At 33.4% G+C, this 26,906-nt stretch overlaps 1 pseudogene; it reads left to right on the plus strand.

The window, feature by feature from the left end:
- Window positions 1–7,635: 7,635 nt before the first annotated feature.
- The window catches only part of LOC107519972, an 81,368-nt pseudogene continuing 62,097 nt past the window's right edge, over window positions 7,636–26,906 (plus strand).

Consider the following 26,906-nt stretch of genomic DNA (forward strand, 5'->3'; position numbering starts at 1 on the left):
TGCTCCTTCTGTTAAGGTCCTGGGTAATATTATGTCTCATGTGCCAAGATAAAAATACAAATGTGTTGTAGAATGGTAGAAGATGGTTTCAGCCACACACCTGGAAAACAATGAGGTCTCCGAGAACGGAGAGAAAGTCAGAGTTTCTACAGCAATCAAGGAGATCTTAGCCTAATTGAGAGGAACTCCTTGGAATGAACATATGGATGACTATGAGAACTAAGCAGTTTATATCCTACTCTGAGTGACAAGGAGGAAGACTCATGCCAAGCTTGGCATGGAGGAATGAAGTAACCAGGAAATCAATTCACCCTGACATTGCCTTAGCTCTTCCTCCAACTATACTCTATTGACTACCTTGAAGGGATATGAATCGAGGATTAGAAAAATGTAGAAGGAAAATAAGAAAATTTGTCTTCCTCCATCATGTTTAAAATATCTTAGTATCCATTTTCATAGACATAACTAAATTTAGCACAAAATTTTAGCACCTATTGAAGGAGTTATTTAAAAATGTGGATTTGAAATGTAATTTTATTACAGAACTTTTAAATAAGGTGTAGATATGGAAAAACTATTTTAATCATGAAAGAAAATATTAATTATATATGTATAGATTATATGGTAGAGATAGGCATATCACTTGATACCAGTATATCATTTAATTATAGTTATCTTGAGCAATCCTAATCAATGGCAAGGTCAATATTCTTAAAATTTAATGTACTGAAAGTTCAGCTTTTACTGGAAAGAGGAACAGTTGTATAAAACTATAATGAGAACAGCTACATAAAGTACAAAATCATAGTTTTCCATGAACACATCAAAGACCTGAGACCATTAGGCAACGAAATATTCTGAAATTCAAGAAACAAATTCTTCCAAGAAGAGAATCTAAGGTAGAACATGTATGAAGAGAGACCAGATGCCATATAAGTGAGTAAAAAAGTGAGTAAGAAAAACATTAAGAAATTTGATTAATTGAGAAAGGACAAATGTGAGCTTGTCCTATGGCAGATTAGAACCTCTGAGAGACCCAGACCAAACAGTATTTAACATTTATTTTCAATTTCTTCTCTACTGACCTTTACTAGTTATCCTTAAGAAAGACTGATGTCAGGATGGCTGACCAGAAGAAAGCCTCTGTGGTTATGTGGGCATGCAAGAAAGAATGAGCTGCCACTGTGGAAAAGGCATACAACTTCACACTATTATCTGTATCCTTCTCTCATATAGAGCAAACATCTTAAACTTCTGAGGGGTGGGCAGGAAACAGCATCATCTTTAGGGTACGAGAAAAGGTCCATTATTACTGGTGTAATGGCTTAAAAAAAAACCTTCTACTTTTGAGGAGAAGGAGGCTGGGAGCCTATTCCAATTTAATTATAGGTCTTCTACCACTGGGGAAGGGACAGAAAGCTCTGACACAGGATTCACCACTGGTGCAAAGTAGACTTTGGCTTGAATAGGTAAGAAAGGTTAGAAAGTCAGGGAATCCTCACTGCAAATTCTAATAACAAGGTCTGTATAATTCCAGACTGGACCTGGAAAACAAATACTGCCCATTCCCACTCTTCACCATTAGACTAAACAAGCACCAAGTGAGAAGCAACATTCTACCACTCAAGAAAAGGCAAGAGGTATAGGGAGACTTTCTTTTGTACAGTAACGTTATAATGGCTGAGAGCTTAGAATGGAATATTAACACACTGAAAAACTCTCCTTATCCTTAGCTTCTCCACTAATGAGCACAAAGCAATGATAGACCACTGGAAGAACTTGAAGATTGTGGTACACCAAAGGTACTAAAAGCAAAAACAAAATTCAAACTTACCTCCTCTCCTAAATAGAGTAACTCAACCACCCACAATCAGTAGCCAGACAGAGGAAAAGGCATGTTTATTTTGAAGAACAGATATTGCTTACCTAGATCTCTACTATTCCATACCAAATTATCAGCAATCAATAAAAAGTTATGAAAGATAAAGAAGTATAAAAAAATATTTAACTATGTCAAAGAACAAAGAAATCAACAGGGCCAGAAATGTAGATGATCCAGATGTTGGAAATATCCATCTGGGTCTTTAAATGAATTATAGTTTCTATGTTAAGTGATCTACAGGAAATAGTAGACAAATACATAAATATATAGGAAATTTCAGGAAGGAGATGGAATCCTTAAGAATGAGTCAAATGGACACAACTAAGAAAGTAATTAACTTGAATTAGTGAGTAGAAATTCCCTAAACTGAAACATAGAGGAAAGAGGGAGTGGAAAAAATAAAACATCCAAGAACTATAGGACCACATCAAGCAGACTAACACACATTTATCTGGAAACCCAGAAGGACAAAGAAAAAAGAATAGGGTGGAATAAAATAGAAAAAAATAAAAAATTAATATCTCAAATTTTCCAAAAACAGGGAAGGATAAACTATAGACCTAAGAAGCTTACAGATTTCAAGTATGATGAATAATAAATATATACACACACAGACACATACTTTCAAATTGCTAGAATAAAAAACAGAGAAAATTTTGAAGGCAGGCAGAGAAAAAGAAAGACACAGAACATACAGAAGAACCGCGATAAGAATTATACTAGACTTCTCAGAAACTATGCAAACCAGAGTCAGTGGACTGATTTATTTAAAGTATTCAATATAATATAAAGAAACTATCAACCTAGAAATTTCTAACCAGTGAAAATATCTTTACAAAATGAAGGTGACATAAAAACTTTTTCTGACAAAAGCCGAGAAAATTCATTGACAGCACAAACATAATATAAGAAATGTTAAAGTGAGTTCTTTGAGCAGAAAGAATATGAATTCAGACAGACACTTAGATTTTTACAAAGAAATTGTGAGTTCTGGAAATATTAAAAATGAAACAAATATTAAGCTATTTTAAAAGGTTTTGTTTGTTTTCTATTTATAACCTATTAAAGTGTTGTCTCTAAAATCTTATTTTTAGTTTATAATGTATTTGCCTGATAACAGTATGTTTGTTTGTTTGTTTTAGAGAAACCATTGGTATCTTGATGTGCTATGTAGAATTGGTCAGGTAAAAAATTATTTCCTTATGCAGATCTAAATGATTAAATATTTCTATCTTCACTTTAGTGATTGCAAATACTATTTTTGGGCAAAGTCTGACAAATAATAAAGGAACAATATTTATACATGTAAAAATTATTCATTGAATAATAATGGCAAAAATTAAATACAAGGTTATATATTTTAAATTTTGGTATTGATAAAAGACTTGCTTATTAACACTCGGAGGTGTTAAGAAATTTGAACAGTAGGAGAACAATATCTGTCAATAGTAGCATAATTTTATCACCCTTGTTCTTTAACTAAACTCTGTAGCTTACTTTTCAGCACTTGTATTTAATATCAATTGTGGCCATTGGGGAAATAAAACTTTTAAACTTCCATATGCATCTCATTAAGAATTCATAGATTTTATTTGCCAAATAAAAAGCTAAACACCATTATCTAGAATCAAAGTGAATATTATAGTAATAATATAAAATTTCCTCAATTGCAGTAGTTTGTAGATTGAGATGAAATATATAGAAAGTTATTTATCTTCCCATTTGTTTAACAAAATATAGAAGTATCAGAAATGAAGGCCCAAGGAGTTTATTTATTGCATTAGGCTCCTGAAAATATAGCCAAATATAACATATAAATGTTTTGTTCATTGTATGACTACTTATAAATGATAAAGTATTTTTTAAAAGCATAAATGGTATATAAATAATAGTATTCCAATATGGAGTGAAATATGACTGATAGCTGTATCTTTTTAAATTACCATTTATCCTATTCAACCCAGTCTCAAATACTCATGTAAAGAGTATATCAGAAATGTCCTTTCTGACTTGCTCTCTCTTAAGCTTGACTTAGACTCAAGCGCTTTATCTATGAAGCCCAGACTTTATCACCATGGTTGTCTGAAGTAATCTATCAGTGAGTGGCTTTGCTGCTTGTGAGCACAGTACATCATACAAAACTGGGAGCTCTGGTGCTTATGGTTTAGCTTTAGTAGGTCCTACATCAGCCTCCTCCTCCTCGGAGGTTGCTCTACAGTCACTCACAATGAATTTAGACTTCTAGAAAGGACTAAGAAAGGCTGTGTCATCTATTATATTCCCTGAGGCTAATAAATACTAGTGAAAACAAACACAATTTTGATCTCATTATTACATTCTACTATGTATACTAGATACATTATGTATAATCAGAGAAACCAAAAGAAAAAAAAAATTTGTCCCTGAAAAGTAAGTAATATCTGAGTAAGATTAGTAGAAAAATGGTATCCCATGCATCAAGAATCTAAACAAAACAAAACAAAACAAAACGAAAACCACAAAAATAAAAATGAGCAGTCATAAAAATGACTCTACAGCTTCCAGTCAAGATGGAAGAGTAGGTAAATGTTGTGCTTGCCTCTCTCATGACCACATCAAAATTACAGCTGAACTAAAGAATAATCATCATTGAGAATCTCCTGAAATCTAACTGAATAGAGTCTGATAACTAAAGACACACAGAAGAAACCACATTGAGACAAGCAGTCGAAGAGGAAATGCTGAATAGGCCGGTTGCACACTCACTTGTGGCTGTAAGAATCAGGAAGACTATCTTAGTTGCGGAGGTTCCCCTCACAGAGTGAAGGGTCTCAGCCTGACACCGGGATCCCCAGCCAAGAGTTCCAATGCCAGAAAAAGAAGTCCCCACAACATCTGGCTGTGAAAATCAACAAGGAGTGTGGCTGAGTGAAATAGAGAGCAGCAGGAGTCTCAGACATTCCTCTTGTGTGGCCTGCATGCACGGACTCATTTGCTCTGAGCTCCAGCACTGCGGCAGCAGCTTGAAAGTCACCAGAGACATATAAGAAGGAACTGAATTATCTGGCTACAGGGCAAGTGCCAGAGGGGCAGCTTTCTCCAAGACAGAAGTACTATCAGAGGGCATTTTTCCTTTGTTGAGCTCGCCCCCATCCTACCATGCAGACCTAGGCAGGTGCCATATCTGTGTCTCCATCGACATAGCTAACTGGTGATTCCCTGAGACCCTGTCCCAACCCAAGTTGCAAGCCCATACAAGCCACTTCCAGTGGCTTTTCCATACAGCCTGTCTTGACTCATGCTGTAGATTTTTGTAAAACCTTACAAAGGTTCACAAACCCCATAGAAGCAGCACCTGGCTATGAAATGCCCCTTCCCTCTTTCTAAGTAGTGCTGAGCCTGGTACTAGTGGTAGCTGGCCTCAGTTCGAAGCTTAGCCTCTCCCAAGCACATCCAAGGCCAGCACATGTGACAACCATCTTCAGGTCACTTTGTAGCTGATATTAAGTACCTTGGACAGAGAACAAGTATCAGCTGAACTTGCCTTGCACCAGAGCCCCAGAATCCCTCCTAAGAGGCCTCGGAACCAACATATCTGGAAGCCAGCTTCAGAGCACCAACCAACCTGAGTCACCCTGAGTCGCCCTTGCCAATGCAAGTAGCCTATTCTCTTGTTCTGAGGAGACCAGTCTTCCCTTGCTTGAGGGCCCTGTAAAAACCTCACCTGGGGTCTTGCAAATGGATGTTACTTTCAAGACCCTCTGGTTGTCATTCTGTCCACAACTAAAGTTATATCACAGCACAATCCAGGAAGGTAAGTATAAGGTCTCACTAGGGTAGAAATAGCTTACACATCAAAAAATTCAAAAGTTTATTTTCAATTTATTTATTTTAATTAGGTTCAAGTATACAGCACATTGGTTAGACTTCTTCTACATAGTTCATAAAATGATCCCAATTGTCCCCTCCATTCCGTGACCTGCCACCAAGCCAATGTATTAATGCTAACTGCATTCCCTATGCCATGCTCCTCATCCCCATGACCATCCATCAGCTACTAATTTGTACTTCTTTAACCCTTCAATCCATTCTCCCAGCCCCCTAAACTCTGCCCTTCTGTCTGTCACCAAATTGTCCACTATATTCGTGAGTCCGTTTTTGATTAGTTTGTTCTTTTTATTCCTTAAATTCCACTTATAAGTGAAATCATATAGTGTTTATCTTTCTCTGACTTAAATACCTATAAGTCCATCAAAGCAATATCTTTTTCGATCCCCTCCTTTTTCATATGTAGGAGTCTTGTTTTCTTATCCTTTCTGCCACTCTATCTTTTGGTAGGAGCACTTAATTCTTTTCTTTTAAAGTACTTATTGTTAGGAATGTAGTCACCATTCTTTATTCCTGTTTTCGATACATGTGTTTTCTTCTTAAAGAAGCCCCTCCAACATTTCCTGTAATACTGGCTTGGTGGTGACAAATTCCTTTAGCTTATTTTTGTCTTGGAAGCTCTTTATCTGTCCTTAACTCTAAATGATAGATTTGCTGGTTAAATTATTCTTGGTTCTAGATCACGGGTCTTCATCCTGACAATTTTTTTTTTTTTTTTTTTTTTTTTTTTGCCAAGCCCTCCTGTCGTACATAGTTTCTTTTGAGAAATCAGCTGCCAGTCTTATGGATGTTCCCTTAAAGTAACTATCAGTTTTTCTTTTGTTGCTTTAATATTCTTTGTATGTAACCTTTGCATTTTAATTATGATGTGTCTTGATGTGGGCCTCTTTGGATCTCTGATTTTTTGGATTCTCTGAGCTTCCTGAGGTTTTATGTCCATTTGCTTCACCAGGTTAGAGAAGTTTTTCATCATTATTTCTTCAAACATATGTTCAACATCTTGATTTTCCTCAGTTATGTTGATCAGACAGATATTTGGACTCTTAATAGTGTCTTATATGCTCCTTAAATTATTTTTATAGTCTTGGCATCTTATCCCTTGCCATTCTAATTGTATGTCCTTGGCTTTCCTGTCCTCTAGATAGGGCATTTCATTCTCTTTATTCACATTGTTTATTTCATTGTTTATTCCATTTAATATACTTCTCATCTCAGGTAATGTGTTCTTTATTTCAGACTGATTCCCTTTTATAATTTCCATTTCTATTTCTATGTTTTTTATCTCTTTGTTGAAGTTCTGACTGAATTTATCTACACTTCCCTAAAGTTCATGGAGCGTCTTTATATCCAGTGTTTGTAACTCTGTATCTGCTGGGTTACTTGACTTCATTATATCTGGATCTCTGTTCTGTTCTCTCATATGGTTTCTGCTTCTTTGCCTTCCCATTTTGGCTGCTTTTCCATGTCTTTTTCTATGTACTAAGCAAAGCTCTTAAGTCTCCCAGTCTTATTAGTATGGATTTGTGAAGTAGGTGTCTGTCTAGTGGTAGTCCTGAGAGGGGTTCAGTGGCAGGCCAAATTTAGCCCAAGCCTGTTAAGATTCAGAAAGCAATCCACAGATGCTGTGCTTATAGTTGCCTCAAAAGGCCACACCAGAAACCGAGGCCAGCTGTCTCTAGTGTGAGTCTAGGTGCTGCTCAGCAAGGAGCACCTGACTTGCTGAGGACGCACCTGGATGTGGCTTGGGTGGGGCTGCGAGTTGGGGGAGGCGGGGTTTCAGGGAATCCTCTGGGCAAAACAACCTCTATTATCCAGTTTGATGACATCACAGCTATGGCTGAGCTGTGTCTGGTGCACTGGTAGAGGGGAGGGCTCAACAGGGGACAATGGATACCTCCAGCAATTTTGTACAGAGTGAGTCCCCTTGGCCCTCTCTCCTACAATGTCTCCCTATAATCCCTGCTGCCCCCTGCATGAGCCGAATCAGCTCTCGTGCTCAGAGTGAGCAGGTCCGTCACTGGGAAAATCTGCTCTCGGTTGGGGTCCCTTTAAGAAGCGTCTGCCGCTGCCACAGCCTTCATCTCACTCAGCCGCTGGAGACCAGGTAATTCTGTGTCCTCTTCCAGTCCTTCCGTCTGCCTTTGCAGGGTGATTTCTTGGATTTCTCCCTAGTTTCATGGTTTATTCTTCAAGATCCCTGGCGATTTTTCCTTGCTGCTGCTCCTTGTTTCAATCACAACTTTGATTTGGTTGCCAGAGAGATTAACAAAGCCTCTATCATTTACACCATTTTATTTTCCTCTCAAGAGTTTTTTGCATTTATATTCTGGGAGTATGATTTATAATTAGATCAATTTCTAATTAGGATAACCAAACCCAAACCTAAGTTTTATAATTTATAATAAATTCTATAAATGTCATATACTATTTATATTATATGTGAATAAATAGTACCAGTGGTTTGTACAGGGCTGAGTTTTCTCATATATTATCTCATTGAGTTTTCCCCAATCCCAAGCAATATTGTAGCCGTTATTTCCATTTTATAGATAAAGAAACTGACTCATAACCTAGCCTATTGTTCAAGGTCAAGTAGTAATTTAATAACATAGCTCATTTTCAAACCTACATCTACTATACATGTGTTTTTCTTTTTTCCTCAACTCTGTCATGAAAGAAAGCTTTATGGTTAAGATTTATTTCTCTCATTGACATGTATTCTGGAGTCTGGGAGACTAGGTTCAATTCTGCTCTAGTCACTTGAACCTGTGTATTGGGGCCCATCACTGAAATCTTCTGGGCTTCAATTTCCTCATCTGTATAAAAATAATAATGGTAATAATAACAACAGTGCTTGCTCCTGGAGTGACTGTGAAGATGTGATGTGATTCAAGCAAAGCCTCTAATGAACATGATACCTTAGATATTTTATTATTATTATTAAGTTGGTTAACATTGGTTAATACAATTATATAATTTTCAGGTATACATTGTAATTTAACATCTGTACATTCTATTTTGTGTTGACTACCTAAAGTCCAGTTTCCTTCAGCTACCATATATTTGATCCCCTTTACCCACTTCACCCTCCCCCTAAAACCTATATTTGACCCCCTTTACCCCATCTATCTCCCACTTTCTCCCCAAGCCTCCATCCTCTGGTAACCACTAGTCCATTCTCCATGTCCATGAGTCTCTGTTTGTTTGTCCTGTTTCTTTGTTGCTTTTAGGTTTATATCCCACATATAAGTGATATCATGCGATTTTCAATGTTTTCTGTCTGGCTTATTTTGCTTAGCATGATTATTATGAGGTCCAACCACGTTGTCATAACTGGCAGTATTTAATCTCTTCTTATGGCTGAGTAATATTCCATTGTATATATGTACCACCGGTTCTTAAGCCAATTATCAATCATAGGATGCTTTGGTTGCTTCCATGTCCTGGCCACTGTGAATAATGCTGCTATAAACATCGGTGTGCAAATATCTTTTTGGACATGAGTTTTCAAGTCTTTGGGGTGAATACTCAGTAGAAGGATTGCTGGATCATATGGTAGATCTTAGTTTTTGAGAAACCTTCATACTGTTTTCCATGGTGGCTGTATCAATTTGCTGTCCTACCAGCAGTGTATAAGGGTTCCCTTAACTCCAAATCCTCTCCAGCATTTGTTATTACTTGCCTTATTGATTATAGCTATTCTAACAGGTGTGAGATAGTATCTCATTGTGGTTTTGATTTGCATTTCCCTAATAGCTAGCGATGCTGAGCATCTTTTAAAATATTTGTTGGCCATTTGTATGTCCTCTAGGAAGAAGTGTCTGTTCAGGTCCTCTGCCCATTTTTTGATTGGATCACTTACTTTTTTTGTTATTGAGTTGTTATTGAGTTGTATGAGTTTTTTGTATATTTTGTATATTAGGCCCTTATCGGAGGTGTTGCTTGCAAATATATTTTCCCATTTGAATGGTTGCCTCTTTACCTTGTTGACAATTTCTTTTGCTGAGCAGAAACTTTTTAGTTTGATGTAGTCCCATTCATTTATTTTAACGTTTACTTTCCTTGCTTTTGAGATCGAATTCATAAATTCCACTTTAAGTACAAGGTCCCTGAGTTTAGTTCCTATATTTTGTTCTATGTTTTTATTGTTTCAGGTCCTATATTCAGGTCTTTAATCCATTTTGAATTAATTTTGGTGTGTAGTGATAGAAAACAGTCTAGTTTCATTCTTTTGCAGGTGGCTTTCCGGTTTTCTCAGCACCATTTATTGAAGAGGTTTTTCTTTCTCCACTGTATGTTTTTGACTTTTTTGTCCATATAAAGATGGGTTGACTTCTAGACTCTTGATTTTGTTCCACTGCTCCATATGTCTGTTTTGCTACCAATACCATGCCATTTTAATTATTGTCTCTTTGTAGTATAATTTGAAGTTGGGCAGAGTGATGCCTCCAGCCTAGTTCTTTTTTCTTAGGATGGCTTTGGCAATTTAGGGTCTTTTATGCTTCCATACAGATCTGGTGATTGTTTGTTCTGTTTCCTTAAAAAAATACCAATGGGATTTTGATGAGGATTGCATTAAATCTGTATAATGCTTTAGGTAATATGGTCATTTTAACTATGTTGATTCTTCCAATCTAAGAATACAGAATATCTTTCCACTTCTTTGTATCTTCTTCAATTTCTTTTAATTGGGTCTTATAGTTTTCATTGCATAGGTCCTTCACTTGTCTTGTTAAATTTATTCCTAAGTATTTTATTTTTTCCGTTGCAATTGCAAAAATAATTATTTTTTCCTTTTATTTCTGATACTTCATTATTAGAGTATAGGAACTCTTTGGATTTTTGAACGTTGATTTTGTATACAGAGACTTTATTTGCTTATTCCTAGTAGTGCTCTTGTAAAATCTCTAGGGTTTTCTATATAGAGAATCATGTCATCTGTAAATAATGACAATTTGACTTCATTTCTTATTTGGATGACTTTTATATCTTTCTCTTGCCTGATTGCAATTAATGGAATCTCCAATGTTATATTGAATAACAGTGGCTATAGTGAACAGCCTTACCTTTTTCCTGATCTTAGAGGGAAGGGTTTTAGTTTTTCAACATTAAGTATAACGTTGGCTGAAGGTTGTCATATATAGCCTTTATCATGTTAAGGTACTTTCCTTCTATACCGATTTTGTTAAGTGTTTGATCATAAATGGATATTGTTATCTTGTTGAAGACTTTTTCTGCATCTATTGATATAATCATATTATTCTTATTTTTTAATTTTTTATGTGGTGTATCACATTAATCGATTTGCATATGTTGAACCATCCCTGTGCCCCTGGGATGAAGCCCACTTGATCATGGTATAATCTTTTTAATATGTTGCTGTATTCGGTTCACTAGTATCTTATTTAGGATTTTTGCGTTTGTGTTCATCAGAGAGATATATTTGTAGTTTTCTTTTTTGTGTTATCTTTACCAGGTTTTGGTATCAGAGTAGTATTGGCCTCATAAAATGAGTTGGGAAGTATTGCTTCCTCTTGGATTTTTTGGAAGAGTTTGAGGAGAATAGGTATTAAATGTTCTTTGAATGTTTGGTAGAATTCACTGGTGAAGCCATCTGGCCCTGAACTTTTACTTTCTCATAGGTTTTTGAAGATTGTTCCAATTTTCATGCTGCTGCTTGGTCTATTTAGATATTCTGGATCTTCTTGATTCAGTATAGGAAGGTTGTATTTTTCTAAGTACTGGTCCATTTCTTCTAGGTTATTAAATTTGGTGTTACATACTTTCTCACAGTGTTCTTGTGTGATCCTTTGTATTTCTGCAGTGTCTGTCGTAATTTCCCCTCTTTCATCCCTCATTTCATTTGCTTGTGTCCTTTTTCTTTTTTCTCTAGTGAGTCTAGCTAGGGATTTGTCAATTTTATTAACCTTCTGAGAGAACCAGCTCTTTGTTGCATTTATTTTTTTCTATCATTTTTTTTTTTGTTTTCAATTTCATTTATTTCTGCTCTAATTTTGATTATTTCTTCTGCTGTCTTTAGGCTTCATTTGTTCTTTCTTTTCTAGTTTTTACAATTAAACGTTAGGTTGTTTATTTAAGCTCATTCTTGTTTTTGGAGATAGGCCTGTAATGATATGAACTTTCCTCTTATGACTGCTTTTGCCGTGTCCCAAAAGTTTTGATATGTTGTACCATCATTATCATTTGTTTCTATGTATCTCTTGATCTCTCTTTTTATTTCTTCTCTGACCCAGTAATTCTTCTGTAGCATGTTGTTTAATCTCCATGTATTTGTGGTTCTTCCTACTTTCTTACTGATCAGAGAATCATGATCATAATATATGGTTGGTATGATTGCAACCCTCTTATATTTGTTGAGGCTATCTCTGTGTCTCAGTATGTGGTCGATTCTTGAAAACGTTCCATGTGCACTAGAGAAGAATGTATAAGCAACCATTTTGGAATGGAAGGCTCTGTAAATGTCAATTATGTTCAGCTGATCTAATGTGTCATTTAAGCATGTTATTTCCTTATTGATTTTCTGTTTGAATGATCTGTCCATATCTAACAGTGGGGTATTTAGGTCCCCTACTATGATAGTGTTTTGGTTTGTTTCTCCCTTGAGTTCTGTTAGTAATTGCTGTACACATTTCAGGGCTCCCTGATTGAGAGAATAGATATTAGTAATTGTTATGTCTTCTTGGTACATGATTCCCTGCACCATTAATAAACATCCCTCAGTATCTTTCTTTACTTTTTTTTATTTTAAAGTCTCTTTCATTTTATATTAGTACCCCTACTCCTGCTTTCTCTGAATGCCATTTGCTTGAAATATCATTTTCCACCCTTTTACTTTGAGTCTGTATTTGTCTTTGGAGCTGAGATATGTCTCCTAGAGGCAGCATATGATTGGGTTTTGTATTTTGATCCATTCTGAAACTCTGTGTCTTTTTATTGGTAAGTTCAGTCCATTTACATGTAGGGTGATTATTGAAATATAAGGTCTTCTTATAGCTATTTTATCTTTTCCTTTCTGGTAGTTCGGTGTTTCCATCGCTTCCTTGTCCTTGTGTTTCCGTTTTCTTTATTTTGGATGGCTTTTGTGACTTTTGCCTCTGGTCCTTCTTGTTTTATGTTATATATTTCAGTTCTAAATCTTTGGTGTATGGTTACCATTACTAAGATGTAAAGGATAGTTATATATACAGTCGGTCCTTTTCTTCTGCGTGTGCCTTATCTCCATTCCCCTTTGCAAATTTAGATCTTTGAATCCTCCCCTTTTCAGTCATTGTTTTCTCAATTTTTCCCTATGTATGCTGAACATTCATTACTATCTCGTTATATAACAATTCTCTTATTATTATTTAAGCTTATAATGCCCTGTTCTTACTAAGGGTTGCACTCCTCTGCTTCTATTTGCCTGATTGTCACTTTATTCCTAATTATGTATTTTTTTTTTCATTTTGTTTTAGGTGAACTGACCCCTTTCTGTATTTCCTGTAGTGCAGGCCTTATAGTGGAGAATTCCCCCCTCTTTTGTATGTCTGGAAAAGTCTTAATTTCTCCTTCATATCTAAAGGAGAGCTTAGCTGGATACATTATTCTAGGCTGGTAGTTCCTTTCACTTAATAATTTAAATATTTGATTCCATTCTTTTCTGGCTTGTAAGGTTTGCGCCGAGAAGTCCTGTGATAATCTAATGGGTTTTCCTTTCTAGGTTACTGTCTTCTTTTCTCTGGCTGCCCTGAGAATTCCTTCTTTGTCATTGATTTTTGGTAACTTTAGTACAATGTGTCTTGGTGAAGGCCTTTTTGGGTTGAGATAATTAGGTGTTCTGTTGACGTCTTGAATTTCAAGCTCCAGTTTATTCCTTAGATTTGGGAAATTCTCATCAACTATTTGTCTGAAAATGCTTTCTAGTTACTGCTTGTTTTTACTCACCTTCAGTAATACCCATTATATTTATGTTTCCTCTCCTGATGGCGATACTCAAGAGATTTATGTACCCAGTATTAGTAACAGACTCTTGGAACTAAAGCAGTTAGTACTCTCTGTACTATCTAGTAGCAAAATGATTCTGTGTGTGTATGAGAGAGAGAGAGAGAGAGAGAGAGAGAGAGAAAGAGAGAGAGAAAGAGAGAGAGAATTTCTGAAAGAAGGAAAGGGTAAAGAAAGAAAAAGGAAGAAATATGTATATAAAGATAAGGTATTTGGGGATTAGATTAGCATGTGCTTTTTGTTAAAGCAAATTGTTTAACTTTGGGTACAGAAAGCTGTGACATCGAGTCTATGTTGACTAGGTGAAAATACAGCACAAATTTATGGCAATTGCTGCTCAATTGTTTTTCAGAACTCTTAGTACAAGTACATCAGGGAGTTAGAAATCTGTAGTTAAATGTTAATTAAGTTATTTTCAAGTTCCTTCTGCCTATATAACTAGAGGTAAATATACTTTTGAGTCTTCCTCAATGCATAGGTTACTCACATTTAATTGTGAATTGAGGGTCAATTTGGAAATATTATGTACTTAAGTGTATATAGAAAATACTGCTGTCATAGTGTCTTCATAAGGAAGGCACAGCAAATCTACATAGTAGAGGTTTGCAAAACAAACACCATATGAATTTATCTTTATCAGCAACATTCAAAAGTTGTTCATTTTAAACCACAAAATGCAACTTGTCATCTCTCCACACATTTGCAGAGCTTTCTGGTTAAATTAGGGAACTCAATATGATTGTGCAGCTATTAACAGAGATTAGGAGTAACCCTGGCACCATTGCATTGGCCTCTTTCCTGGTGGCCTTGGAAAGAGATGCCTTCTGCCTCCCACAGGCTTGTGGTCCAATCAACCACTGGGCATCTGGTACAGCAGATGGGCTCTGCCTCCTACCTGGAACAGTCACCGGAAAGTACCCCCAGATCTTTCTCCACTTTTGCATGAATTTAGCTACATGTTCTACTTACAAAGCATTCCAGGATATATCTATTGGTCCCCAGATATGTGCATGGTTGTAGAGGTTACCAAGGTGAATGTAGACACAAATCCTTACCTCAAGAGCTTTATCCAATTTTACATTCAAGTCTTGTTTCTGATGTTTCCCCAATCAGGCTTACTTGTGCTCTGGCACAAATTGGATTACTTTATGCACAATACTTTATTTTTATTTTATGTTCCTTCCATGTGCCTTTTTTTATGTTCTTGCCCTGTTTTATCAGCTACTCCAATATTCATGCCTTCTTGCAATTTTGGAACTTTTTTCTTCTAGGCTTACTGTAGAATGGTTCCAAGGATAGAGATTTATTGATCAGTCCAAATAAACTAAGAAAGCTTTTCCAACACACATGCCGTAAATTTACCCAATGAGAATCTGATTTGATAAGTCCAGGTGGTATCCTGGTCTAACATTTTCTGTCCAGTTCTGTTCAAATTACTAATGTTAAAATCACCACTGGGTTATGAGATTATATCCTCTTCTTGAATGTTAAGCATCAAATACCCTGATGTTATTCTAATACTAGCTGTATAATTTGTTTATGGCATTGATGGATAGGAGGGTAATGTGTAAGAGGGATGAAAAATAAAATGTTTTTAATATTCAGCCAGAGAATGCAATTAATAGAGGCTGGCTGAGCATAATTAATTAATATAAAACATGACTGGACAAACAAAACACCCTTAAAGTCCAACAGTTTGTCATCTGTGGATGTGCTTTCTCTATGCTTTAAAGACAGAACCATGAAGTTCTTGAGTTAATTCCTTCAGATTCTGCCTCAGCTACAGCTGTGGCACAAGCTATACTTTTCCCAAGTTAACCCGCATAGAGTGAGTGAATTGGGCATATAAAAGCTAGCCATCTCATCAAAGCAGGATGTGGGATGAGTGTTTTTGCTTAAGAGATCCCCACCAAGTTGGCCGAGGCTTTGTCAAACCTGCATAGCACTTGGACTTCCTCTGAATAACCGTGCTTCCTTCCTCTTCACTTCACAGATATTGAAGGCTAATACACATCTTTCAACATCTCCTTTCAGAGAACCTAATCTATGATGCATGCAGCAAATGGGAATGCAATCCGTAGACAAAAATAAAAATGCTAAATTTTCACTTTGTAATGTGAAATTCCAAGTTCCATTCAGACACATGTATTGTAAACAGATAGTTAGGACATAAAGAAATTGTGTTTAAGAGAACCAAAAGCAATAAACAATCATAAACCACAAATGCCTGGCCTATTAAAATTATATAAACTAAGTTTCTGTAGCAAAAAAAAAAAAAAAAAAAAGAGAGAGAGAGAACTGTAGCTTTGATGGATTCTTCTTTTCCTGTTTCAGTCCCATTGAAGGCAGCATCTGATTTTCTTTCATATCAGATGAGAACCTTCATCTAAGGTGAAGGGTTCAAAGTATATCTGCATCTATTTCCATCATAATCTCTTTTCTTTTGTTTAGGATAAAGAGATGTTCTTCCTAGCAGTATCTCTTCCATCTGAATTCTACTTCCTTCCACATGTGGAGCTCTAGGACTATTCCATCAATTTGATCTTTTTTCCTTTCCTTTCAACATTCATCTCTTCATTTCTAAATATGTTCAAGACTTTCCCATGTTAATTAAGTGTTCATGTGCACATGTATTCAAATACGACAAAAAACAGGTGGTTTTTTTTTTTGCTATTTTTTCCTTTTCTATGTTTAATAGTCATTTAAAGCATGCATTGAAATAAATCAAATGTAAAACATTTTGAATGCTGTATTTCAAAAGAATAAAACAAAATTCTCAAATAAAATTAACCATATTCAAAGGCACAAAACAATATTTTTCATAAAATTCAAGTAGTTTTAGGAATATTTTTAAAAATAATGTTTCTAAAGGTTTTTCTTCTGTCATTTTTCTTTTTAGTTTTCTATTTATGATTGTGAGTTATCTATTATTAGTACTGTATCATATATATTCAGTTTATGTTTTCTCTTTTGACAGAGGTGCACAATTGAAACATTTGATTACTGTTGGATTAAAGATCATCGCTTTTGTAGATCTTCCTGAAATCTTTGAATGTAAATGAAAGTTGCTATAAAGATCTATGATATAAAGCTATGTAGCCTGAATGTCCAGTCTAAAATCATTTTACACACTGGAAATTATTTACAAGCACAATATTTACTATAAAAATCACAATAAACATTTTCTTGATATAACAGTTAATGAATCAATAACTGTAAACATTATCATTGGGGGTGAAGGACATAAAAGATCTGTCTGTGTTCTTTCTTACACTGCTTATGAATATACGACTAGTTCAAAGTAAAAAATTTAAAAATTTAACAATTTCAGAGTTATCAGGTTAAATTTTGATTTTTATAAGCAACATTAATAATGTTATCGGATAATGTTAATAAAATGAAAGTCCCAAGATAGTATTAACTTATATACTATTTACTTGTGAATATTTTAAAATAAGATTTTTGAAGCTTTAAACTTATTATAATGCACATACATCACAATGAAAACATAGGTTAGTCGTGGAAACTATTCTAAAAATTGAGTTTATAAAATAAAAATTTTCATTATTCCTCACTGAACCTAATCCTTAATTCCAATCCTCTTTGCAGAATAACCACTATTAAATATTTATTTGATTTATTCGGCTAGCTTTTCAATATATTGTCTAGTGAGCCAAAAAAGATAAAATATTTTTAATAGTTACATAATATTCAACAACTGCTTGAATCGGATATGCCATGAATTACTAAACTATTTTCTTATTAACAGATTGAGTTAATATCAAATAATATCAAAATAAAAGATGGATTAAAGCTTTCTGTATATCTTTGTCTAAATGTAAGTATATTTGTATGGGAAATAAAATGGCTAATTTTTTTTAATATTCACAGGTGTGAGAATTCTCAAATTGTCTTCAACTATATATTAATTAAACTCTATAAAAGTAAAATTTTCTCCACAGACTCTTTAATATAACATTAACATTTTAAGAATGACAGACTGGGAGGAAACCATTAGATTTTCTTGTTATTTTAATTTTATTTTACTGATTATGAATGGAATTAGGCATTATTAATATAATCATAGTCATTTGCATTTCTTTCTGTGATTGCCTATTTAGCTCCTTTACTTAACATTCTACTGACTAATTTCTGGTAGTTTTTTTTTTTGTTGTCATGCATTAATCATTTTAGATCTATTGTTGAAATATCCAGAGATAATCTGAAAATTTTCTTCTTAAACTTTCTGAATTTTATTTTTGATTTTTTGAAAAAATAATATAAATTATATCTATATTTTTTCTAATGTAATTTTTGTTGGAGTGTCTGTGAGTGTGTAAATTTTTACTTAAAAATACAATGTATTGGGATTTTTTTTGCTGTGGAAGCAAATTATAATTTTATTTCTCTTTTCTAGGTAGATAAGCAAATGGTTCAATATCAGTTTATGAACAGTAAATTAACACTCAATAATTTGAAATATCAGGTATATAGAATACTAAAGTTTTCTATAGTCATAGTCTATGTCTATTTGTTTATGTATTCACTAAAAATAAAGTCTTTTGTTCATTATATCTTTAAAATGTTTTTGTATCTTAGAAGGAATAATAATCTTCATTATACTTGATAAGTTTTCTGAGTAGAAAACAATGTAGCAATTTTATCTAAGTAATATTAAATTTATTTTCCAATTGAAATAATCGAGATATTCTTTGCGACTTTTATAAATATTAGTGCTCTGTATGATTGCTTTTTATTGTTAATTTTAATAAAAATGTTGATAATGTTTTATCCCTAAGAATTGCTGGGTGGGCTTTAATGGTAGCCCCATGAGCTATTCAGGGATAAAGTTTGATTACTCTAGTAATCAGGTAAGTGAAAATTAAAAACAAGAAAATAAAATTTTATATTTATTGACATTTTATGATATCTATTGGCAAACTTAATGCTAAATGTTTATAAGATTGTAGAGGATCAGACATTGTATACATAAATGCGGAAAATATTTATTATCAAGATACTTTGGAGAACAACTTGGCAATATCTAGAAGAGTTGAAGAAGGGTATGGTCCTATAATTATTCTGTTATTAGACAAAATAATTTTGTAAATATATGTGGTTATTTGTTGCATCATAGTTTGTGAAAATGATAATTATTCATTAATATCATCAACATTAAGTGAAATTAGAAAATAGGTAACAAATAGGTAACAACGTATTATATGTACACAAGAAAATATAATGTGTTATATTTACATGAGAAAGTGTAATGTACTATATACCCATTAGAAGTTGGATGCCTTTCCAAAATATGAAGGAAAACATTAACTTAAAGAATATACAGTATAGTGACATTATAGTAAGTATTATATAGTATAATAATGTTTATACATTATAAAATAAAGAAATTAATAAAGCTTTTGTTAAAATACAGTATAAGATTTTTAAGTCTTGGATACTATCTTTCTCTAGGGAAGGATGCTCTCAGGAAATAGGTCTCAAAAGAAATAGGCACATGGACAAAACAAGAGGCTAAAACTGAAAACTTCCCATTGCTAAAAATTTTGATTTAAAGAAAATATTTTAAGATTTGTTAATTCTGAATGTCAGGCACACAGATGTTTTCTCTAATTATTGGTGATGGGAATGTTTTATTAAATTTTGTTTTGTTTTATTGGTCCATTTTACTGGTTTATTTTTAGAACATGAAACAAAATATTATCTATGAGAAGATTTGTCTTTTCAAGTTGAAATTTTGTTTAACAAAATATTTAAACACATACAGGAAAAGACAGATATAATACCATATATCCAGATTACATTAGAACACTATAACGCAGTACAATTTTTAACTGCAGAAATTAATTTATTAAAGCAATTGTCACTAAATTTCAAACCTCAATGTTTGACTGCCTTATTGAGGAATCTCTGATTTAAATGGTGCAGTTGGCATGGGGAAATGGATGAGAAATGGAGGCAGTACTTGCCACTGATTTAATCAACCTACCTGTTTTTCAGATGAGCAAACTAAGGTGAATACTGACCATGTGACTTCTCATGGTTATTTGACCTTTTACCTGGGGCTCTTCAAAGCACCATCCTGTGTCCAATTTTCTTGTGCATTTCCAGGGTTTTTCAAAATTACTTTCAGGATATATCCTTATTAACACGATTGATCCTGCCACTTTCTTTTCTAAGCATTAACAAATACTATACTTACCTACATAGAAATTTAATGTATTTCAGTATTAGCAGTAATAACAATTTAAATATCACATTAAAAATATTCTTATAAAAAATTAAAGCATCTAATGTTTTCGTGTTTTTACTTCCATAGATATAAGTATTCTGTAAGTATTCTATTTTCAACATATTTTTAGAAAATATTGATTTCTTTACAGATCGCTTTATGGCTACTAACTTTTTATGTGCACTGCTTTTTACGTAAAGCTATAATTTTGTATCATCGAAAAGCTATTGAAAAGTTCATAATGACCCAAGAATCAATAAGACATACTCACTCTAACCCTTTTCCTCCTATTGGTTGTATCTAAGTCAACTGTAATTCAGATCAACATTTTCTTTCATTCTCTGCCCCCAAAAACCTCATCATTTGCTGTACTACTTCAACATGACTTCTATTTCTGCTTTTCTGTCAATATCACCTTGTCCCTCAGGAAATGGACTGTGTACAAAGGCATCATCTTTAAAGAAAAGTAGATCTGAAATATCTCAGTGACCGCTATTCAATATTGCTCCAGAGCTTGGCAGAATACTAATGTTGACTCACAGGAGTAATGGATAAATAACACAGTTGGATGTTTCAAATATTATTTTATTTTTTCTTATAAAACTGATTTGAAAACAAATAGTTCAGATAATTTAGGATTTGAATGACCTCTATCATCTTTTCCAGTCGTCAGTTACAAAATAGATCAGGTGAAATTAATGATAAGTTTTAGTATAGCCTAATTGTCAATGTTTTTAGGATGAACATATATTTTAATTTTTTGTATTTTAGATTGTTGCTTTGTGAGATTATTTTTATCCTTGCAAATAAATATAATAGTATAAATTAATGTCAGTTATAATACCATTTCTTAGGCTATTAAAAACCATCTTCTACCAAGCTATTAATATACATATTAAAATTGTCATTAACTTCTTCAGCAATTAAAAGAAAGGGCATTTAGTAATATTTGCTGATGACATAGGTAGATGATATTATTCTTATGTTACAACGTCACAACGTGTAAAATTGTGATAGGCATAGGTAATTTTGGTAAACTATTAATATAGTGTTGATTTTTCATATTTTTTTGTATATTTTTCTAACTGTGTGTGTCTGAGAGAGAGAGAGAGAGAATAGTTTGTGGCCTTTGATTATGAAGGGTTTATCACTACTCCGTACAACAACCCTCAATTCTGAGTTTCATATCTAATACATGCATTATTTGTATCATTTTGAAGAGTGGTCAGTTTTGGACTTCCTTCATCAAAATCAAAACATAAAATCAGTAATGCAGTTGACTTCGGTAGAGATAATCAAGATAAATTAAATGTTCTATTTTGGTTCCTAAGGAATAGCAAGGCAGATATCAATAAATCCTTGATTAAAAGTAATATACTCTTTTATTGCACAAACTTTATTTTTTTCTATAGTTATTTATTTTAAATATTTAATAAAAACTGTTGGATAGAGGTACCTAGTTGGTATCAATACTGTATCAAATACACTACTGGTTTAATCTCCCACAGAGCAATAAACTGTATTTGGGAGGTTGTTAGTTATGTTGAATATATTGGAAAGATATTATTTTCATCTCTACCAGACAAATTTCTAGAAGTAAGTTAACACGTAATATCAAAAGTCTAGGATATTTAATCAATGGTAAACAGTAAGTCAAAAAGTTCACATCTCTGGATCAAGAGTTACCTAATAGAGACCACAGGCTAAACCTAGTGAGCCATCTGTTTATCTAAATAAAGTTTTATTGAAACAGAGTTTTTCTATCAGGCCCTTTACAGATAGTTTGGCCACTTGTGCCCTTCATAATCCTTGGACGGTCATTCTCACCTGACATTTGTAAAAACATGCCATTCATCTTTTTGTGTAATTTTCAAGTTTTGGGCAATTTTTCATAAGGAAATTAATTTTAACTGCACAGTTAGTTAGCATTAGAAATACTCCAGCCAAAACTTTATTTTTATTTATTTATTTTTTATTTAAATATTGTTGGTATACAATCTTATATTGGTTTATCTGTTTCAGGTATACAACATAGTGGCTAATTCCTTCATAGATGTCTATGTCAAAGTATTTAGTAATTAGCATGTGGAACTTATATAAATAATTTTTATACATGAACTGAATGATGTTCAAAAATGAGACTTTTAGAAAGACTTCCTAGACTCCATTGCCTTTACATAAATTTGGTTTATAAATCTGACAATCTCAATAGCCTAACAATTACAAAGTAGAAATGCAGGTCTAGATCATCATTTGACCATTTAGTAGAAACTTCTGTCCTCTGGTCTGGTGTCCATGTGGACTAGAGGTTATGCACATGGGCTTCTGCTCCACCACGTACTACTTTAGTTGCATTACATAAGTCACTTATCTTTGTGTTGCTTTCATCATCTATAAAATGATTATTGTTTTGAGGATTAGATAATTATAAAGTATGTATAAAATCTGTAAACTGCAAAAACAAACAGCACAAATATTTTAACATGTTAGTCAAGATACATTTTAATAGCTTTATTGAGGTATAATTGATATATAAAGAGTCGCATATATTTAATGTGTACAATCTCATGAGTTTGGACACAAGCAAATGTCCATGATACATTACCACAACCGAGATAATAGACAAATCCAACTCCTCCCTAAGTGTTCTTATGTATCTTTTTTATTGCTTTTTTGGTTTTGTTTTCATGGTGAGCACATCTAACATAAGATCTGCCCTCTTAAATTTTTAAGTGCACAATACCATATTGTTAACTATAGGCACATGCTGTACAGCACATTTCTAGAACGTTTTCATCTAGATAACTGAAACTTTAGACCTTTGATCAACAACTCCTCACTTTCCTTATCATTCAGCCCCTATCAACCACTATTATAATCTCTTTTGCTGTGACTTTTAGATCTCCTATATTAGTGGAATCATGCAATATTTGTTCTTCTGTAATTGTCTTATTTCATTTAGTATATTGTCTTCAAGTTTCATCCATGTTGTCATAAGTGGCAAGATTTTCTTTTTTTTAAAGGTTGACTGAAATTCCATTATATGTATATACTACATTTATGAGATGCAGAAAACAATCTTAAGAGGGAAGTTTAGAATAATAAATGAATACATTAAAAAAAGAAGGAATTCTCAAATAAACAACCTAATTTTACACCTTATAGGAACAGAAAAATAAGAACAAACTAAACCTAAAGATAACAGAAGGAAAGAAATAATAAAGATTAGAGAGAGCAGAGATTTAAAAAAAAGTAGAGAATAGAAAAACAATAAAAAATAGTAATGGAATTAAAAGTTATTTTTAAAAAAAGATAAACAAAATTAACAAACTTTTAGCTTGACTAAGAAAAAGTGAGAGAAGATTCAAATTAATAGAATCAAGAATAAAAGAGATTTATAACTGATATCATGAAAAGAGTCGTAAGAGACTGCTATGAAAAATTTTACACCAATAAATTGAATAAACTAGAATAAATGAATGAATTTTTTAGAAATATACAACTTACCAAAACTAAACAATGAAGATATAGAAAATCTGAACAGACAAAAAACTAGCAAGGAAATTGAACCGATAATCAAAAACCTCACAATATAGAAAAGCCTAGGACCAGATGGCTTCATTGGTGAATTCTACCAAACATTTAAAGAAAACTTGCCAACTCTTCTCAAACTCTTCCAAAAAATTAAAGAGAAACCAAACCCATTTTTATAAAGCCAGACTTACCCTGATGTCAAAGCCATAAAAGATATTTCAGAAAATAAAAATATAGGCCAATATCCCTGCTTAACATAGACGTAATAATCCTCAACAAAATACTAGCAAGCCAAATTAACATGGATTATACTCCATGACCAAGTGTAATTTATCACTGAGTTGCAAGAATAGTCGATTATATGGGAATCGATCAATGATATGATAAAGAAATGATAAAGACAAGAATAAATTAATGATAACTGAATCACTCTATGATAGAGGTAAATCAACTAAAAAAATTGCATATATGTACATACGCAAACAAGTTATATATGTATATATGTGTACATACATATATATATATACCAAAAACAGTACATAATGTGGGTTTTGTTTAAGTTATAAGCCTTTCTTCTAACTAGGGAATTGGACATAAGCATCCTTAACTGAGTTTTAGTCCAACTGAGATTCACTTTTTTCAAGTCCCTATTCCTGTGTTGTCTATTGGTCTTTTCTCTGCTGTGTTTTATGTTTTATGTGTCAGAATGTTCACTGTCTCATATTAAACCTTTGGATTTTACAGAGAAATCCTATGTCATCTATGACAGTTGCATATATTTCCTTTGATTTTAACATCTCCAGATTTCAGCATTAGTTTCTGGCTCATTATAAATAGGATATGTCGAGAACTTTGAACATATATTGCTTCCCCAAGTAAGAGCTATAGAACATATATCAAAATACAAAGCATATATAAAAATGCTCTTTAAGTCTTCAAGTGTAAATTGGAAATAAAACACTGCATTAAAGATGAGAAACACATTACCATTCCTCTGTTACTGTTATTATAGCCTTTTGTTTTATCAACTTCACATGCAAATTAAGTAACAGACTAAAATGGGTTTCAAACTGTTTGAAAAGCATGACAAAAAATGTAATGTAGTGTAGTGTGTTAATCTGCTTTAGAACCACCATTATAATTACTTTCTTGCTTATCTACAGTTTGCTTTTATAAAAATGTGGATAGAAGAAGACATCAGAAGAATTCATTATGAGACAGTATGTTAAATATGTCATTGCTTCCCTGTTGACCCATTGTTACAATACCAGAAATACTATTCATAGATTCACAGGCTTAGAAACATTCTGAGTGTGTTTCAAAACAGTTTTTAGAGCTTCCAGTTAAGTGCAACCAAGTAAAGACTTTAGAAGTTCTCATTCTCATTTCCACAACAAAAAAGCTGAACAAATTAAATCCAATGACTTTTTTGGACCCATCAGAACACTGAAGCCACAGGGCAAATGACCACTCCAAAATTTGGAAACACAAGCAGATCTGGAGTCACACCCTAGATTTTCTTACCCGGAGCAGAAGCCTCTGAAGATGTTCAGTGATAGGAACATTTACAAGGTAATTCTGCTGCAGGCAACACTGTAAGGTAATAGCTGGAGGCTGAGTGTGCGCAAAGGTGAGAGTGGGAAACTCCTGGTGGCTCCAGTCTGAGGGGTGTCTCATTTCATTGTGGGTTTTACATCTAAGAACCAAATAAAATCTCACGGTGAAGAGACAGGAAAGATGCCTTCATGACACTATTCAGGAGAGGAGAGTTTCTAAATAAGTTCTCCATAACATTCTCCGTAATGGAGAAGGACATTCTCCATAACAGACGTTTAATTTCAAGAAGAAAAAACTAACAGAATGTTATTCCAACAGGAGAAAGGCATTTATCATTCTCCTACCCCTTTGAGGTTTCAAGTACCATAAGTGAGATTCAAATGCTAAGAAATGGTGATAAAAGTCACAGCACAGGGACAGAGGCACACTAAAAGACTGAAATTTAAACATGAGATCATTGAATGCTTCCTTTTCCTCACACTTTTCCTCAACAAGGCTTACATCTAAAAGAACTGCAAAACAGAATCTCTCTGAGAAGTATTTAGAGAAGCTCCGAATCAACAAGGAAGATAAAAACAAAACCAGAAGAATTCAGAGACTCGTAACTACATGGATACAGCAAACATTAGACACAGCACGACTGTTAGCCAGATTCATGAATTTCAAGCCAATGTTATGTCCCGGTGTCAACAAAAAATTTTTATGTATTGCTGTTATTGTTTATAATTAGATCTTATTTTTCTCTATATAGATAAATTAAAACACATACTTCAAAAGAATACATTTTAAGGAACAGTTTTACAGTAGTGACAAAAAGAGAAAAACAAAGAATTTCCCAAGTACCTCAGACACTCCAAATATATTTGATTAAATATATATTCCATTAAAAATAATTGTTTATATGTTATATAGAAGTGAATTTATTCATTTCAGGTAAGATAGGGTTGTTAGGATTATAAACATAGTTCCTTCATTTCTGACTTTTTATTTATGTGATTGGCCTTTCCACAAATATTTTTAGAGAAAATAAAATTTTTAAGTTTTTTTGTGTCAAGGCACAAAATTAACAAATTTCTTCTAACTTCAAAGTAAATATATTTAAACTAGAAATAGGGAGTTATAAAATCTGAGCTTTAGAAAAAAACTCCTCAAGTTAGCTAATATTTGCTCTCACAGGGGCATAGGTCCTAGTGGTAGTCAAGAGGTCTTCAGAATTGACATGTATGCAAATATCAACAAAAGTATGTGTTTAACCCATTTTATATATTCTGTTTTTCTCTTAATGAAAAAAATCAACCTTGAAAACCAAAAATATAAATATAGTAGCAACCAAAGTATGGGAATGTTTATATGTCAGATATGGGAAGAGTCAAGAGCAACTTGGAAAATGGCATTTTGGCATTTTATAAACTAGAAACTAGATTAGTTACTACACTCTTAAAATAAAAATGCCAAATATCTGGGAAAATAACCAAATTATAGAATTGCAAAGAATTTAATACTCTTTAAGACCCTTTTGGATTTTATTCTGCTTCTCTCTCCAGTCTCATGCCACCCTCTCCAAACAGAACTCACTCTATTTGCACTTCCTCTGATTTTATGAATACTGCAAGATTGTCGTGTGAGCTCTTTTCATGCCAGAAACCCTCTGCCTCCTGTTCGCTGGTCAACTCTTACTCATTTCTCAAACTGTATTTAAAACATCCCTTTCTTAGAAAGGCTTTCCTTGACATAGCAGCCTGATGCTCAGATTAATTCATTAGCTCCTCTTTAACTGCTCTAATATCTCTTTCATTTTCCTTTTGTAGTTTTCTATCA

The sequence above is a fragment of the Rousettus aegyptiacus genome, unplaced genomic scaffold, assembly GCF_014176215.1.
Source record: "Rousettus aegyptiacus isolate mRouAeg1 unplaced genomic scaffold, mRouAeg1.p scaffold_m13_p_13, whole genome shotgun sequence".
Lineage (NCBI taxonomy): Eukaryota > Metazoa > Chordata > Mammalia > Chiroptera > Pteropodidae > Rousettus > Rousettus aegyptiacus.